The sequence below is a fragment of the Dipodomys spectabilis genome, unplaced genomic scaffold (genome assembly GCF_019054845.1).
Source record: "Dipodomys spectabilis isolate Male_0828 unplaced genomic scaffold, ASM1905484v1 ptg000148l, whole genome shotgun sequence".
In the NCBI taxonomy this organism is placed as follows: Eukaryota; Metazoa; Chordata; class Mammalia; order Rodentia; family Heteromyidae; genus Dipodomys; species Dipodomys spectabilis.
The window spans coordinates 6,366,352-6,379,789 of record NW_024870825.1 but is presented as its reverse complement, the minus strand read 5'-3'; the positions used below and the strand labels follow the sequence as shown (position 1 = coordinate 6,379,789).

Genomic DNA, 13,438 nt, shown 5'->3' with positions numbered 1-13,438 from the left:
CTTCCCTGCTATATACAGTCCCACTCTCAAGCCTGGTGGGAGAGAGTTTTGGGGTTTCAGGTTTGTAGGCTGCTATCATAGACCTGGAGCTGTATTCTCAGGCTTTCCCTGGTAGCCACAGGAACATTAGGAACAGAAGTTATGTTCTGTTCTGGTATGATCCCTGCCTTTTGGAAGGGGGCTTGGGTCAGAGGGCTTTGGAATCCCACAGGGAATTGCCTTCCAGGGAGTGGACCCAGTTGTGTTACTCACAAGGTCTGTTGCTGCTGGTGTGCTTGACCCAGAGCCTGTGCTTTGGTGGGTTGGATGGAGTTCGCAGGTTCTCATTCAGAGGATCTGGGTGTTGGCAGGTGCAGGTGGGTGGGGGGTTCTGCTGATGCTGAAGGGTTTCCTCTGTGGCGGCATGGGGAGTCCTGGCACTGGGAAGAGCAGGCGGAGGTTCATGCAGCTCACTGGTGTGGACTGCGGGGGTAGGGGAGGCGGAGGCATGCTGGTCTGCAGCAGTGGCAGCTGGAGGTGGCAGGTGGCAGACAGCCTTGGTTGTGGCTGCCTGGGGTTGCTAGGCGCATTTGCAGAGATGACTGTAGCAGTTTTGAGGTACCTCAGCTGTGAGTGCCTGGGGTCTCTCTACGGTTGTCTTTTATGTCAAGGTCCTTTCTGGCTTTTCAGTGAGTACTTGCCTCAAAAAGTTATCTAGAATAACTAGTGTATTTGTTCTGAATAGTATCTAGTCATTAAAAATAAATGGTAATCAAGACCAAATACATGAGATGAGGAGATAGCAGGAGAGATAGCAAGACATGTGTAGTATCATTTTTATAGTTCCAAGAAAGGATTAGTGATACCATAGTTCAAGTGTTACACATGCAGTTCAAGGTTTGAAGTAGGAGAACATAAAAAGGAACATACTCTGGAAAAGATACAATTTAAATATGAAAACTGGGCTATTTATAGAAGTCGATAGACTGTGTGAAAAATCCTAGAATCCAAAAATAACATATATAACTGACACAAGTTTAGTTCATCAAAGTCCCCAGCAAAACAGCTGAGAGGGATCCAAAATCTCTGAGTTGGACCTGAAGAGAATGTTTTCTTCCAATTCACTAACTTTATACAAATGAGGTTGGAATTTCAAAACCATTTGCAGTCATCATCCCAGGCTTTATAGAGAATACGTATGGAAAGAAAGATGAGGATGCAGAAGTGTGCTTCTTCGGTTGTTGTGATAGCCACATTCTTCCTGTCGAACTGACTGGTGCCATTTTCCACAGCATTAATAGTCCATCCTGTAGGGGGATTATTTCTAGCCTGCAAATGTTTGCTACATTTTGTTTTCTGTTCTATTCCTTATTTCTTTTTGACTAAGTAGTAAGGTCAAATCAAAACCAAATCTGATATTCCTGACTGATCTATAGTGGGCACTGGCATCTCAGAAATTTGTTTTGCACAAATTTGCAATGAAGCTTCAATTCCTTTTTACATATTTGCTCCATTATTTCAAGGTGGATGTTGTTTTTAGAACTGATTTTTAAAGTTAATAACCTTATTTTATTATCTAGTGACATAGCTGTCTAGATTTCTTTTTTGAAGGCGCTCCATAGTGTGGTTATTTGTACACACACACATATAAAGAGAGAGAGAGATTTTTATATTTGTTTTGGACAAACAAAATTTGAAATTCATTGCATGAATGATTCTACAATACCTACACTCCTAGATTTTTTTTTACTCCTATGAAAATATTCAGAGGCTGGTGCCACTATGCTATTTATGGGTTGGACTCTAGAACATGGTTGGAGATTTTGCTCTCTAATTGATCCATCTTTTCATTTTCTAGAATTTCCTTGGTTGCTTTGTTCATACTTTTTCTTTTATTATGTTTAAGTAGTTGTACAAAGAAGCAGTTTCTGAACAAAATATATCTTGATAAATGTCACCCTCCTTTTTCTTATTCTTTTCTCATCCTCCTTTTTTTTATCCCCCCTTCTCTTATTCTCTTTTAATTTTGTGGTTATACATTACATTCTTGACTGCATTCTCCCTCTCTTCTCCTGTTCATTAATCTACCCCACCTCCTATTCATCTCACCTGTTTTGAATACACAATTCTTGGTGTTTTATTTTGCTGAACTTTGGCTTTTGCCTCTTGAGGGAATTTTAATATTGTAATCTGACATATAAATATTAAAATATACTTCCTGAAAATTTGTGTTACATATTTCTTTGAATCACAGTATATCGACATATTGACTTAGGAATCATCCACACTTTGATCCTATCAATCTAAAGTTAATAGTTTAGCAATAATTTAAAGAGTTTTCTGGTTTTTATTCTACAGTACTTTATGGACCTTTTTAGGAACAACTTTTTGCTTAAAAATTTTTATTATCATTCATTAATTTTGATATCTTACACAGATTCGTATTTTCTTTCAGTATGTTTTCTAATCAGCTTATTAATTACACTAATATGACTGATATTAAGTTCAGGTTTTGTACAGCAGGCCCTGATATATTCAAGTTACTTTTTTTTCATTTCCACTGAGAAAATTAATAGCCTATATCTTTTTGTTTTTAATATTTATAAACTGAATTTTTATTGTTCTTAGTAAGGAACTGCCCAAATGTGTCAGAGTTCCATAACTCAGGTTATGAGTACATGGGTTCTTGGGTAATGTTCCCCCTTCCTTCACTTTCCCCATATTTTTTCCCCTGGTCCCTACCCACCATTACATTGTTCACTTTTAATATAATGTATGTTAAATATAATGACGGCATTTTCTCATCATCCCTCCATTCCTGCTTCCCCTGGTTCTTTTAACCTTTTTAAAACATAGCATGACATCAATTTGAAAGTTAAGATTCCGTCAAAAGAATGGCTTTCCTTATTAATTCTTAAAAGAAATCTGAAGTCTATTTCATTGTGTAGGGTACCCCATTCATAAAGGCACCAACTAACTTAGCATGAGGATGTGGCACTGATAAAAGAAGCACCTCACCCAGCCCAACCAATAATTTTCCACCCCATAGCTTCTCTGTCTTGCTTGTTTCAATCTCCTTCTTCAATTGATGTATTTCTGTACAAATATCTTCACATTTATTTTTAAATCCTTCTTTAATCATTTTTCTTGAATCTACAAAATGAAAAAGTAAACCTTGAAAATAAAACTTACTGAATATCAAGAGTTTTCCCTTAACAACCCTAGGAGCTAAGGATGTCCCTGTCTCTCTCTCTCTGTCTCTGTCTCTCTTCCCCACAATTCAGGACCACAGTGTTCTTTGACACATTTATCTAATGTTTCCTCCTGATTCATGGGTAGTAAGAACATATGTGCTCCTAGCTCCCTGCGATTCTCTCAGGAAGGTGGGAGGAGCTGGCAAAGGCAGGCTCACAAGTGTCCTTGTGATATATCCCAAGCCCCATCCAGACTCACCTTCAGCTTGTGTTCCAGCTTCTTTTCCTGATCTCTGATCAGATTCTCTCTTTCCCTTTCCATCTTCTCCTGTAGGTGAGATATATTTTCCTTGTAGCTTTTCTCTTGGGCCTCCATCTTTTGCTGCTGCTCCTTCTGTTCCTGTCTTAGCACCTCCTGCCCCTTCTCAGCTGCTTCCTTTGCAGCCCCCTCAGCTATTCCACATTGGTTTTAGAGAAGAAAAACAATAAGAATCAAGCCTTAACGCTACCCACTGGGATCAGAACCCAAACTGTCTCTGAATTTTTCCAGCGATCAAACCCAGGCACATGTGAGAATGACATGGAAATGTGCTGCCACACTGGCCATGATTAGACCTGACCTCTTGTTTTTCAGATTTAGTATCTTGTACATTCCAGTGTAGAACAGGAAGCTCCTTTCATAAAGATCTTCATGTCCGTCAGTCAAGGTTTTCAGGAACCAACCCCCTCTTCTGAAAGTGTTACCTTCCCCAGTACCTGCTCTGGCCTTCTCTCCATCAGTGAGAGCTTTGTCTGACTGTAGGATCGATTTTTCTATAGCATCCTGGGACTGCAGGAATGTTTGGAGAACCTCATTTGCCTACAAAAACAATAAACAAGTGGAATATGTCAAACAACAAAAGTCTATTCTCTTGTTGCAGAAATTATTTCCCTCTAAATCTTGTAAAATTTCAATTGTCTTCAAGATTTCTGTGTGTCTGTTCCTTCTTGAACCATAACAGCAAAGCCAATCTCTCTTGTAATGCTTAGAAATACTTTTAGCAGTCTCTGCCCTACTCTCCTACTTGGACTAATGGCCTGGCTGTTCTTCCTGATCTTTGTGCTCAAGAATAGCACTCTACCATTTTTAACTACAATGCCAATTCTGGCTTCTGGTGGTTAATTGGAAATAACAGTACCACATATTTTCCTGGTGGCTATGAACTGCAATCCTCAGATCTCAGCCTGCTGAGATTATATACATACATACATATATATGTGTGTATATATGTATGTATGTATGTGTGTATACTTGCTAGCATTATACGCATGAGACACCAGCAACCAGATTCAACCCTTTTTTTTTCTTTTGCAACAGAGAAATCTATTGCTATTCCAGGATATCAATGAGATTTACATGTACCTAAAGTGTATACTCTCTAGTGTATACTCTCTATCTGGGCACTGGTGGCTCATGCCTACAAATCATAACTAGTGAGATATTGATATACAGGAGATCCTCATTTGAAACAAGCCTACACAGAAAAATCCATGAGTCACTTTCTCCAAAATAACCAGCAGAGAGCCTAACAATAAGCGTGGGTCCAATGACAGCACACTACCTGAGCAAGTAGGAATCCCTAGGTTCAAAACCCAGTACCACAAAAATAAACAATATATCCCTACATTCTATTCTTCTACCAAGATACCTGTATCCTTTTATTTAAAATACAAGGAATCCTCTGATAATTCATCTTGACCTTCATTCTGCTCTTAGAGAAATCTTTCCTGAGCTAACTCCAGAGTTCTGTATGGCTATCCTATGAACTGTCTACCAGGTTTCCCGAGTACAGGCTCTAGGAATTTACAACTTATTAGCTTCCTTATGCCTCATATTTCTAAACTACAAAACTTGGATAACATTAGTAGTAATTTATAGGATATTTCTGAAATTTAAATTATAGGTGTTCAAGTAGCCTGAAAGTACAGGTTACTGAGTATTTATGATACAAATTAGGGGGTCAAAATTGATACAGTGGTGCATACTTCTAATCATAGAATTTTTAAGGCTGAAGTGGAAATGATGTGAGTTGGAACCAGCCTTAACTTCATGAAAAACCTTGACTTAAATCAAACAAAAAGAAAAAAACACAAAATGAAACATAAAATATGATTTTGAATATGTATGAGCATTATTAACACTAATATTGTTACCATATTAATCCCACCATTATTTTTTACTTGGTGTTCATGCCAGCATGACATACCTTATCTTGTTAAATTCAATTTACCATTTGTATCTCAGGCAAGACTATCAGTTTCTTGTGAATAAAACAAAGGGTATCTTTAATTTCCCTATCTCATTAACTTAATTAAGAAACGATTGCACAGTTTGATCTAAGAAAAACATCCTACTCTACTTGGAAGTTTCTGGTTTAAGAATAATTAATTGTGGATTCGGGAGGAAAAAGTGCAGATTTTCTTCTCACAAATGATTCTATGTTCTTTATTATTGGCACCCATGCAGGTGCCAATGGCTCACGCCTGTAATCCTAGGTACTCAGGAGGCTGAAATCTGAGGATCACAGTTCAAAGCCTGCCAGGACAGGAAAGTCCAGGAGACTCTTACCTCTATTCGTCAACTAGAAAACTAGAAGTGGCACTGTGTCTCAAGCAGTAGAGCACTTGCCTTGAGCTGAAGAGTGCAGGGACAGAGACCAAACCCAGGGTTCAAACCACACAACTGACAATATATGAATATATAAATAAACAACTAAATACATAAATGAGATTCTCTGACTAACTGCAATTCATCCCCTTATTCCTCACCTTTACCCTTTTCCTGGGAACTAGTTTGTAGTCCTGCTCAACCTTCTTCTTGCCTTCCAAGTAGAGATTATGCCCTACAGATATAGAAAAAGTGCCATTGGAAATGCTTTCCATAAAAGACTAGGAAATTTTCTTCAGCTCCATCTGGCAGTATTTGCGAGATGCATCTTCATTCTGCAGGATGAAATCTTCCTTCTTTCTCTCTATGGTGTTCTGTTAAGATGATAGGAAGACAGTACAATAAAGGCATTAGAAAGAAATTCCATGGTGATCTTCATGGAAAAAGTAAGGTGAAGGCCTCAGAGCACATGGGCACAGGGGAAGGAGCCATTACCACTTCTGAAAACAGTCTGAGTAATATTGGTAAGTCCCTGAACATTCTGAGAGCCAGGCTCATTCTCTGTAAAATGATGGGATTTAATTACAGGCCCCACACAGTTCTTTCAACAGCCCAGTGATGAACAACAATATAGCCATAAAAGAAGCTATAGCAAGTGAATGTGGCTAAAAGGAGAGTAAGCTCAGGATGTGTTTTGCAAGGATGAAAAGGAATGCATTGAAAAACGTTTGCAATATTTCTGAAGTTTCTCATATGTTCATGGTTTGGGAACCATTTCTTAATTCTTGCAGTGTGCACATAAGAGTGTGAAGTGCTTTTATCCTGACAGCAACTTGATTGCAATGATTGAAGTTCTGACCTCATTTGGGTGCTCTGAGCAGAGCACTCGTTGGCTTATCCAACATCCACACACTATACTTATGAGAAACAGGACTGTATTTCATACAGATATATCAACTCTATGTTATAAGTATATGATTGCATATGACATACAGAACCATAAGTCATATGTATACAATGGTATGTTAAATTTATAAATGCACATGTGGTTTTTTAAATGCTGTTCCTGAGGCTGGAACTCAGGGCCTGAGCTATTCCTGAGCTTTTTTATAAAGGCTAGCACCATTTGATACACACCTCCACTTCTGGACTTTGGCTGTTTAATTGAAGACAAGAGTATCATGGGCTTTCCTACCCAGATTGGCTTTGAACCATGATCTCAGATCTCAGTCTTCTGAGTAGGTAGGATTAGTGTATGAGCCATTGGTGCCTGGGTTTCTTACTTGCCAACCATGTTGTAATTTATTGTGCAACAATAAAAGATAAATGTCTGGTACATATAAGCCTGTAGGAATCCTCACACTCAAAATTCCAGGCTCCTAAAAGTACAGATAGCAAATGATCCATAGGATTAAAATGATGAGCATAAGCATTGTCTCAAAAGGGGAAGACTTCAGGGAAGAAAGACCAGGAGCAGACATCGTACCGTTAGATCTTTTTGAAACTCCCACTTGTCATCCTTGAATGATAACTCCATCCAACAGCTCCTGGAGGTCCTCAGTGGGGAGCCTCAATTGCTGAGCCATGTGCTGGCTGTAGAGTTCGGCTGCCTTCTGCACAGCTGCTGAGTTCTCACCCTGGGCCAGGGTAGTCACAGCGTTCTCCAAACATGGCAGTGCTCCACTGTTGATAGCACTGACATAAGTCTCCACCAGAGTCCCCAGTCCTGGATGAGCCCAATAATTTAAGGATAAACGTCAAGCTACACTTCTATTTTATTCTAAAATTAGCTTTCTGAAAAACATTAAGACTTTAAACAACTTTCACACTTTTTTTTGGTGATATCATGGCTCGAACACAGGGCCTCACGCTTACTAAGCAAATGCTTTATGAATAGAACCATACCACTAACACTTTTTGCTTTTTTTCCAGTCCTGTGTCTTGAACTCAGGGCCTGGGTACTGTCCCTGAGCTTCTTTTGCTCAAGGCTAGCACTCTGTCTCTTGAGCCACAGAGCTACTTCTGCCTTTTTCCGTTTATGTTTTACTGAAGAATCAAATCCAGGGCTTCATGCATGCTAGGCAAGCACTCTGCCACTACACCACATTCCGAGCCTCACTTTTGCTTCTGATATTATTTTAAGGATAGCATCCTTTGTATATACCTGTGCTATCATGAATTGTGAGCCTCCTTTTTATGCTTTCTGCATATCTGTGATAACAGGCACAAGTGACCATGCCTACTTACTGATTGAGGTAGCTTCTTGCTAATTTTTTGCCCAAGATAACCTTAATTTATTATCTTCCCAATCACTGACTCCTGAGTAGTGGATATGAAATTCCTTTATCCTATCTGACAAAGTCTACTTCTTCTGGCACCACTGCTTTTTCCTATTCATTTCTTTTCTTTCAGGCTCTTAATTCACACATTATAATTTAAATCACTAATAACTATCAATATGATCAATGAATTCTGTCTAGAGGATTCCATATAAAGTTAAGAAAATAGCAGATTACACAGGCAAAATGAATGAAGTTTACAAATGAAATAAATTGTCTAACTATTGGGACCCAATTCTAAATAGGAATGAAAATCTGCATGTTAATTTAAGAAGAACATCATGGGCTGGGAAGGTGGCACAGTGGTAGAGTGCTTGCCTTGCATGCATGAGGCCCTGGGTTCGATTCCCCAGAACCACATAAGCAAAAAAAAAAGCAGGAAGTGGCACTGTGGCTCAAGTGGTAGAGCGCTAGCCTTGAGCTGAAGAGCTGAGGGACAGCACCCAGGCCCAGAGTTCAGGCCCCATGACTGGACCCAAAAAAAAAAAAAAAGAAGAACATCCTGACAGAACTTAACATTATGTGTGCATGTTGTGCACATCCTGAAGCCACTTCTGTAATTAGAAATTAACTGAATTTCGATTTTAAACTCTTAATGATCCTATAGGACTTGGCATATTATATGGTTCATAACTAGTTTAAATTCACAATATATTTTTCTATCCATACAGAACACTTTCCCAAGTGACTTAATCTAAAACACAGGAATTAATCTTTAGCATCAGTGGGCTCTTATATGATCTGTGGAATAGTTTCTTAAGGTATATTCTATCTCAATAAAGCTCCATGTAGACAGACAATAATTAGAAAAGGTGAAATTATATGAAGCGTGAACTACTATTTTTCTATAACCTTAGCAATTGCAAAAATGTAATCAAAGCATTACTTAAGGGAAATAAGAAGAGAGGTAAATCCAGGAGCAGAGAAGACTCACGTTTCCCAGTGACAATAATTCCCTCTCTCAAGTTCTTGGGTTTTGCATTGGCAAAGATGTAGGAGCAAAAGATTTTGGATTGCACTTGGAAATTGCAATCCAGCTGGCCTTCTGACAAGTCTTCAATACGAATTAAGAGTTCCTTTTCTTTTGTAGGTCGATCAAAGACAAAACATTTGCGTTTTGGAAAGAAATGCGAATGCACTCCCTAGGGAAGTTGGCATTTCGAATTTTCTGATTCTTGCCTATAAAAAATAAAAGGAATACAGTGAAAGCATAAATTATACCATGGGGGAGGGACATACAAAGCAACAAAGAAATCATCTTATAAGTATGTTAGAAACAAACGCAAGACGAAAAAACATTGAATCCTTATCTTGGGGTTCATTTCACCTAACATCAACTTGTCTAATAGTTTCTGCTTGCCTCAGACATATACTAGTTATTAGGGGGGAATGTGGGGGCGGGTGAGAAGAGGGGAAGGTTTGGAAGGTGGTAACAAAGGAGGAGACAACAATGCTTGAAAAGAAATTTACTCATTATTTGCTCATGTAATTGTAACCCCTCTGTTGGTATTTTCAGAACAAAAAAATAAAATAAAATGTAAAACAGAGATAATGGATATAACAAACTGTCAGTCAAAAATGCAGTCATATATGAATAATACAGAGTAGCGAGCCCTAATTGTAACAGTTATAAATGAAAGTTGATTTCTAAGAAAAACTAAGATACTTGTCTATAGAAAACACACAAATTCAATAACACATTTTAAACATTTACAATAAAAAAATAAAAGTGAAAAATTAATCATTGGAAGTCAGCCATCAGACAAGGGGCTGAGTATTTTCATTCCAGAGATTTTACATCACTGTCTCACAATCCTTAAAATGATACTTCATTGCAAACCAACGTTGTGCACAGAGGCAAAACGCAACCAGTAATTGAAGGCTAGGAATCTATCTGTCCACAAAAGGAAAAAATTGATTAGTGTCCCTAGTTCTGGCAAAACTCTCCTGAGTTAAGAATTTAACTCAGTGAAGCAAAATGGTTAGAAGCAGTTTTCTGATTCTAGTGTATCTTTGTCAGAAATGAAATCTAAGACATAAAATAAAATTATATCTGCAAAGGGTAAGATGGTACTGGAAAAATGCTAGAAAGAAGATAGATAATATTCAAGTCAGAACAGAAAACCTGTTAGAAATATACATATATATATATATATGTATACACACTCACAAATATAAGTACATACCACAAATTGCTTAAAGACTACTTTCACTGAAAATTTTAAACAGTAAAATTAACTTAGATGTATTATGGATATTTCTTCATTCTCTAAATTGCTCTATGAGGTTTTACAGAGTCAATGTGAACAATGTGAACTAGAGCATTGGTCAAGAAGCATTTTGTTTTTTCCCATCCCCTCTCCAAATTAGAGAAGTGTACATACATACAAGATGCAGAGCACGGACATCAAATACAGTGAGAACAGCGGTTGTACTGTGGGGCAGAAACATGCAAAAAAAAACAAAAAATCACATGGTACATTATAAATACGTTAGAAACAACAGCAAGAAAATAAAAACCACTTTGTACAAGACACTATGTTGAAAAACACACTTTACAATTTAGACGGGGTGGGGAAGTGGGGAGGTAGAGGAGTGTAGTTGTGGTGGTGGGAGGGAAGTGATGGTAGAGGAAAAACAAAGGAGGAGGCAACAATGCTTGATAAGAAATGTACTCGTTATCTTGCCCATGTAATTGTAACTCCTCTGTACAGTATTCTCACAATAAAAGAATAAAAAATAAATTAAAAAAAAACTTAATAGGAAGTAGAGCTGTGGCTTAAGTGGTAGAGCACTCTGCTTGAGCTGAAGAGCTCAGGAACAGTGTCCAGGCCCAGAGTTCAAGCCCTATGACCAACAAAAAACAAACAAAAAACCAAAACTTAATAAATGGACCTTTCAACATTATAGGATGGATTATAATAGGGATAATTTTTATGGTGTTAATGGGCCTTAAATAATTTGATCCATTTTAATGATTTTATATTCCACTTGAAGACTTTCGAATGATAACACTAGAACAAGCGTAGAAATCTTTGTGAGTTTACTAATTGTTCAGATGAAAAACCAAAACATTTTCTAAAACATATTTGGTGAATAGTTTATTTGTATATGGTTCTGTTGATGAATTATTTCAGTAGAATATGTTATTTTAAATGTTCAGGTGCAGCATATTAGAAAGAATTGTTGGTTTTTATTTTGAAACTTCAAGTTTGATGACATATCTATGAGAACTCATAGAATTCTATAAATCATTGGCTTACATATATTGAAGTATATTTAACTTTTTTAGATATGAGAATTGTTGTCATAAATGATACTAGAGGACTGAAAGTAGAGAAAGACACTACATTTTTAAAAATGTACATTTTAATAGAATAAAAATGTAATTTTTTTAATGGAGTGATATTTTTTAATAAAGGCAATTGATCAGTTGCCTTACAATAATTAGTATCATACTGTAGCATAATCCCATCTCAAATAAGCATGTACATCCAATGCGCATTAAAAGGGCTTAGTATATACTATAGCCCTACTGAATCCTTCCCCTTCCTGGCCTCCCTCTGGTACATGGAATAAGCTTTAAGTCATTCTCTAGATATTCATCCTCTGTGATGGGCTGGTCATCTAACTTCAGCTCCAGAGTGAAATCCCAAACAACCCAAACAAAGTCTGGAAAGTAACTCACAAATTCATCAGAGTCATCCATTTCATCAGACTTCTTAGCGGACTTTGCCCTGATTAGCTCTGTTAGTTCAGTTACATACCTGGGATCTTAGCTAAGGAATGAAAAGCACCATACATCATAAACAAGTTTCAGATCTCACCTACAAACCCATTGATAACATTCCATTTTGTGTAATGTACCCTTCTTCAACCAGGAAAACTGAGTCACTTAAAGAAACAGGGTGAGTTGCCATTTTCCTAAACTCAATACAGCATGACTATTCTTTTCCAGGAAGGACACTGCAGCTGATCCAGGGCTTGCTGGTTGATGGTTCCCATGCTGTTGTAGACAAAGGTGCTGCTGAGTAGAATGGACAAGGCAAAGATCCACGAGTCATTCTTAGGATCACACTAGAAAGCACATGAGAGCAAGGAACAGAGAAGTCTACTTGTTTCATTTTTCATTTATTTTTCATTTAGGACTTCAATTTTAATAGAGAACACAAAGATCAATGTTTATGAAATTATCCTGTTTATACTTGCTTTTCATTAACAGTGACTTTCCTCAGGCCTTGGTTTCTTAGAATGATATTGTCAATGTGCATAAATATTCTCTACAGCAACTGTATGCAGTAGGATGCCACAATATTTAAGAAAACATATGTAGTATATAAATAAATGCAACATATATGCATCTATATGCATATATGCATCCATGATGATCATCTCTGGTAATAATACACTAAAATTTTATTGTGTGAGAGAAAATTGACCATTTTAGTAAATAGGAAAAATGCTTTGCAGCTTCACACATGTGAATGTCTCACTGGAATAATAGCTGTTGTTTCAATATGCTTCATTTATTTAAAAGCTGATAGAATGTGTAAGAAGAGATTAAAAGATCACACATTTTGTAAAACCAATAGTAGACAAATGAGAAATATTATAAAGTGCAAGTCATACATATGTATCACATAGTCCTATCATTTGACTGAAGCAGTGAGCATGTGTAAAGGGCTTTAAGATAAAGCCAGAAACAAGATTAAGGTGAGATGGATCATGAAGTATAGAAAAATACAATTGTGTATTATTCAACTCCCACGAAATTACAGAGGAAGTGAGTAATTCTAGACAAAAGCAATTTGTATTATGGTAATAGATTTAAAGTTCTCTTGGCCTCATAAGTTAGTGCTTAGATGTCCATACCCCTAGGAAATAGTCTCTGACCCATATACCTAAATTGTATGGCCAGTTCTGGACATCTATAGCACCTGTACTGGTTATACAAAATGTGTATTGGCTCCTGAACTGGGTCCTTACCTTCTACTGATGGATCTATAGAATATAGGATAGGGACTTAGAATTGGTATCCTTATAGAATATTTACTACATTACTCTCAGCTGCAGAGAAAATTTCACCATAACATGACAACAAACTGAAAGAACTCTAAATATCCAAAGATGGAACAAAGCAAATCAAGGTATAGGGACCAGAGTCCAGCTCAGTGGTAAGCATATAATTAGAATGTATGCAAGGCTCTTCTTTGGTCATTCCCCAATACCTTCCAGAAAAGCATAAATCAAAGCATAAATAGACTTTCTGATTGATATGA

General features: G+C 37.3%; 1 pseudogene; it reads right to left on the bottom strand.

Annotated features, from left to right (window-relative positions):
• Positions 1-244: 244 nt before the first annotated feature.
• Positions 245-13,438, bottom strand: part of LOC122118342 — a 34,787-nt pseudogene continuing 21,593 nt past the window's right edge.